Raw genomic sequence first — 6000 nt, forward strand, 5'->3', positions numbered from 1 at the left:
TAAGTCAGGAAGGAACTCAAATTCCAGAATGACGACCTTGGTAGATATGAAAATAGCCAGAGAGCACTTCTTACATAAGCTATTTGTGAGAGGTGAGTGGACCCATCAGGACCAGACGGTCTGGTTGCAAGCAATCGCACCCCAGATCACGGAAACAGGGTCAGATACATGGAGAGACCAGGGTCCCTTACATGTAGCCCTGAGTGAACTATATATGTCCTCTAAGGCCAAGGATGAGCACAACAAGATTGCCAGGGTAGCGGCATATTTATATTTACATATGGGAGCCATGCAGGACAAATGTGCTGAAGGCCAAGATCTGGCGAGTAGGCAACTGCTGGCATTACAGAAGGCCCAATCTGATCTGGACTCTTCTGAGCAGAGGCTGCAGAGGAGCCAGGAGTCAGAAAATGATAGTAGGCAGTATATCATTAAAATAAAAGAGGACATGGATATACTGCAACAGGAAAAGGCTGACCAGGATACTAGATTTCTGGCCCTGCAGAAGGAGCACAAAGACAGTTTGGACTCCTTACTGCAGAGCCAGAAAAAGCTGGAGCAACAATTAGACTTTAACAGGGCATGCACGGAGCAGGTAGCCACCCTGCAAAGTCATCTAGATAGAGTGAAGGCAGAGAGCAACAAGCTGATTTTGAAAGACCTGGATACCCAGGCAGAGTTTGATGAAGAACGCCAGAAAGCTGGTGCCTTTCAAAGGCAGAGGGACGACCTGGCGGCACAAATGCAGGCTCTTAGCCAGGAAAGAGATGCTTTAGGCCAAGAAGTCTGCCATTTAAAAAGTAAAACAGAAGAAAATCACTTGGCCCTCCAGGGGCTGGGTGACCTCCAAAAAGAACGCCAGAACTTGTTAGAACACACCAGGAGGGTGGAGGATGCTCTGGAAAAAAAGGAGCAGGCCAATAGGGGCACAGCTCAGGAGGTAACCCTCCTGCAGCAAAGACTGGCCCAGTGCTCCAGGACCAATCAGGAGGCACACAGAGAGAATGAGGCTCTCTGCCAGCACAATGATAGACTCCAACAACAGGTAGCGATGCAGGAGAGACTGATAGAGTCTAGTAAGGCCTTAAATGAGGAACTGAAGGCGCAGGCTCTTGCATTGCAACAGGGAGCAGAGGCGGATAGAGATGAGGTTCGCTGGGAAAGAGAAACTCCTGAGCATAACCCCAGGAGCCCTAGTACCAGAGGCCTTTATCTCTCTCAGTCCCTGGACTCTGCCACCCCCATGTCCCCTGGCGCACATGAGCACAGGGCCACAGGGATGGCAGATTACTATCCAGCCAGAAGCATGGGGCTCATAGGCCAGTAACACCCAGGAATGGAGGGGCGGGCATCCGGGTATGGGCACCCAAGCACAGTGCAATTTGATGGGGAACCCCAGGAGAGTAGGCCCATTAAGGGCATCCTGAAAACCTCTGCCCAGTTAGGTCAGTGGGGGGGTACCCATCAAATCCTGGCAGCCAGGAGGGATCTGAAGACTCCTCTGAGCGGTACAGGACACAGGAGACCAGGTCCCCACATTCTGCCAGCCATTCCCAGGCTCGCAGAATCCAGGAAAACCTGGAAGAGCAGACGGGAACCTCTGGGAGCAGTGCCTCTGAGTCAGAAGATGAATGGACCAGGGTTACCTGGACCAAAAGGGCCAATAAGACAAAAAGGGCCTTGCTTAAGGACCCCTTAAAGCAGATTAAGGCAATCAGGAGCGTCATCACGCCTTATCATAAGAACGCCAAGTATTCTGTTTGGGAGCACTTAGAGTTGTTTGAGCAAATGATGGAGACTTTCCATTTGAAGGACAGCCAAAGCTGTATTCAATATGTAAAGTGTACCTTCTCCCCGGAATACTCCAGTTTCTTTGCTGGGCTGGAGGACCAAAATCATTTAAGATGGTCCACCTATAAGGCGGCCATCTTGAAACATTTTTCTACTCATAGAAATCCTCAAGAGGCTCGCAAGGCAGCCTACAATTTACAATGTGGGGAGGATCAGGCCCCACAGGAATTTTATGCAGGAGTTAAAGCGTGCTTTTGCACAGACCACAAGAAGGGTGCGCACAGATAGCAGAGAATTTATTAATACGTTTTTCCATGCCTTGCCCAAATAAATAATGACCCAGCTCGTGAGGGATTTTCACGAGAAAAGATCTTTAGACTGGGTCATTGAACAGGCGACCCGGATCTATGAGGTGCAGAAGCCAATAGAAAATAAAAATAATGCGCCCAAAAACCCCAAAGTCAACAACACCCCTCCTGCTGCCAAGGTGGCAGAGGTAAAGGTTACCCCCGTTTTAGAGTTGGAGATGGGGGGGCCTAAAAACCTACCTGCACCTAATAATGCTAGGCCCAGAAGGTCCTCGGGCCAGGCACAGACAGGGAGCCAGGGAGGCAGCCCCACAAATGGGGTCCCTCGCTCTCCTGATTATGTAAGCCCCCGTTACAAGGGAAACAGACCCATCCTGGGTTATGTGTGGACTCCTCCAGCCCAAGGGGGGGGATCCAGCCAAGCACCTAACCCAGAGAACATCCCTCCCAACTTCTCACAGGAGGGCAGAAACTCACCAAACCCTGGGCAGAACTTCTTCCCCAGGTATCCACCCAACTTCCAGCCCCTAAATCCTCCACCCTTCTTTTCCCAATTCCCTGAGCCCAGACAACCGAATCCGGGAGAGGGGAGGCCAAGGGCGGAGGGGTATCCAAATCTTCCCTACCAGGGGTACTACCAAAGAAGGGATAGCTACCCTTCCCGGGATCAGCCCAGGGGAGAAAACAGGGCCCCGTATCAGCCTGAGCAGGTTTCCCAGTTAGAGCGCCAGGTTCAAAACATGGCGCGGGATCTGGGTCATATACTGAGGGCTCAGCAGAACCCTCAGATCGGCATGCCGGCGCAGAACGCACCCAACTCTGGACCTGGTGCTCCAGAACAATGACGGGGGCAGCACCCCGATAACTCACCGGTTCCCAGGGAGGAGGCACAAGGGGAAGGGGGGTGTAAAGCCTTGGAGGAAGCTTCCTTCCTCACTCGTAAACAGCCCCTGGAAAACCAGGAACCGGAAACAAAATCTCCTGCCCCTGAAAGCCCGCCTCCCAAGGAGCAGAGGGGGGGTAGGAGAAACAAAGGACCAAAACAGACCCACTTTGTGGAGGAGGTACAGGTCTTCCAATTTGAGGGAGAGGGATCCTCAGAAGATCCTGGGAAAAGGATCTTCTCCTTCGGAGATGGGGGAACTCCTCCCAAAGAAAAATGGGTCCCAAGGGATGTCAATTCAGACTGGGGAGATATGGAGACTGAGCTACCGCCGCCCATCATCTCATCCCAGAACACACAATACCGAAATCCCCTGGTTCCAACCCGTCCTGATGACTGCCCCCAAAAAGGGCGGGGCGGCCCAGAACCGGAACCAGGGGAACCCCCAATGGCTCTGATCTCCAGTTGCCAACTTTTTCTTTCAGATTCCCAAGGTTCTCTACAGAATTCTGCCCAAATCTCTTCGCTAGCAATGTCCAAAACCAGAAAGTTAGCCCACCAGTTGTCCAAAATTATCTGTGCCCCCTTGAGGAGAAGGAGGGAAGATACTATGCCCCGGTACAAGTACAGGGGCAGGGTACAATTTTAGCGCTGGTGGACACGGGATCTCAAGCTACCCTTCTGTCCAGAAGGGCCTTTGATGAACTGAATGCAGGAAGGGGAGGGAATTACCAAATTCCTCTTACCTCAGTATTCCTGGACAACTCCAGAACTTTGACGGGAAGGAAATTCCTGTCGAGGGGACGGCAGATTTGGACATTAAAATTGGGCGACACAAGTTGAAACACCCAGTCATAGTAGTGCCTCCAGAGGGCACCCCTTGTTTACTAGGGAATGACCTCCTGAGAAGGTTGTCACCTCTAATAGATTGTGTAAACAAGGTCCTCTGGACCCAGACTAGCCGACCAATAAAATTAAAACAGAGTGTCAACCATGTTAGTTTAAACGGCACCTGCCACATGGTTGAACAAAAATCTGACCAAGTAGAATTTCACTTCCAGAACAACCAAATTCCAGACGTGACAGTAATAGAAGTAGGACAACAGACTGGTGATGGGGGGTCCTCTCTATTTCTGAAAATCAACCTTCCTTCCAGTTTAAGGTGGTATTCCACACTGGAAGGAAACACCCTGAAATTCTTTACCAATCCACAATCAGAAACTCCCACTCCTATAGTCCAGAAAGATGTGAAATCAGCTCAGAGCCTGGCTGATATTCAGCAAATTGGAGAGCAGTTGTTCATCCCTGTTCAGTTAAATGATGGGAAGGACTCTGTTCTCGCTCGAGTGTGTGTGAACAACGGTAAGAGCTTCATCAGCGAAGCCATGTTCCGCCAACTCCCAAAAGATCCAGCCATTCCCACATTCAAACTGATAGACAAATGGGAAATGGACCTGGAAGCACCTAATTCCAAACATCTCCTGCCAAGCAGGTGTATGCTCAAAATCTCCATTGGCAACAAGAGCATAGTCCATAATTGTTGGGTCGTGCGAGACGTCACTGCCTCTTTTTACTTAGGCAGTGACATTCTCAATCGCTTTGCCATTAGTTTGGACCTAATAAACTTCAAAGCTTGGTCCCGATTAGCGGATAATCCCATGGGCTTTGATGATCCAGAAAAAGCATTTAGGTCAGCTCAATTGCTACCTTATGCAGTTGAAATTCAGATCAAAGAGGAATTCACCATCCCAGAAAGGACCCGACAATTCTCCCTGGAAGTGAAAGGTAAATGAGGACAACATTTGAAAAACCCTGATGCTTACATACATCTAAACGCTTCTCTCCAACAGCAAGGGTTGGGGGTAAACCCAACTCCATTAGTCAACATAGAACATGACACCATTCTAATAGAGGTGGATAACAGCGACTTGAAGAGTATTACTCTAGCCGCAGGCACCATTATTGGAATGGCGGTTGATGACCGACATTTTTCCATTGATTTAGGTAATTAACTGTTAGGGCCAATCCCCATGGACTGCTTTGACAGTGACAGTGATGAAATACAACACCAGACAGGATTTTTACCCGGCATGGGGGGAACTTCCTGGTGTACACTTCCTGCCCTTATGGTAAGGAAGATGTGACTTGTGACTTCAGGAGGGATGAGGTGATTTTCCAGGTCCATGAGGGCTGCCTTTCCCACCTGAAGCCTCCAGTCCAAATCAGCACTCTGACCAGGGACTTCTCCACCCAGCTGGAGGAGGCCGCTGAAATAGCCAAACCAGAAGTCTTTCCAGGCTTCAGGCAGATGGTGGAAGAGAGAGTCAACCTAGCTGATGCATGTGTGACTCTGGAACAAAAGCAAAAGTTGAAACAAGTTTTCTTGGATTTCCAAGATCTCTTTGCGGTAGACTCATATGACTGTGGCCGCACCGACATCCACACAACAACAATCCCCACGGACCCTGGCATGACTCCTGTGTTTGTGAAGCAATATCGCTTGCCTCTCGCATCAATGGAGTCCCTTACTGAAATAATTAAGAACCTTGAGTCCCGGGGAATAATCCGTCCAGTCCACAGCACCTTCAATAATCCGGTGCTGGGAATATTGAAGCCAAACGGCCAGTGGAGACTCTGCGCCGACCTTAGGGAGCTCAACAAACGGGTCCATACTTCCCGATGGCCTCTGCCCTACATTGACCAAGGGCTGGCCCAGATCCAGGGGTCACAGGTATTCACTGCAATAGACCTGACCAATGGATACTGGACTGTGCCTGTCAGTAGGGAGGACCAATACAAGCTGGCTTTTACCTTTGGGGGCCAGCAATACACATGGACCCGGACTCCCTTCGGATACCTCAACTCCGGCAATGAATTCAACATTTTCCTACATAAGGCCATGCCCGACCTGGGTGCGAGGGGTATCCTGGCTTATGTAGATGATGTCCTCATCAAAAGTTCATCTGTGGGGGAACACATAGCGGAGATCCGTTATGTTCTGACGCAGTTGAGGGCCGC

This window comes from Ambystoma mexicanum, chromosome 4q (assembly GCF_040938575.1).
Source record: "Ambystoma mexicanum isolate Mex_15411 chromosome 4q, UKY_AmexF1_1, whole genome shotgun sequence".
In the NCBI taxonomy this organism is placed as follows: Eukaryota; Metazoa; Chordata; class Amphibia; order Caudata; family Ambystomatidae; genus Ambystoma; species Ambystoma mexicanum.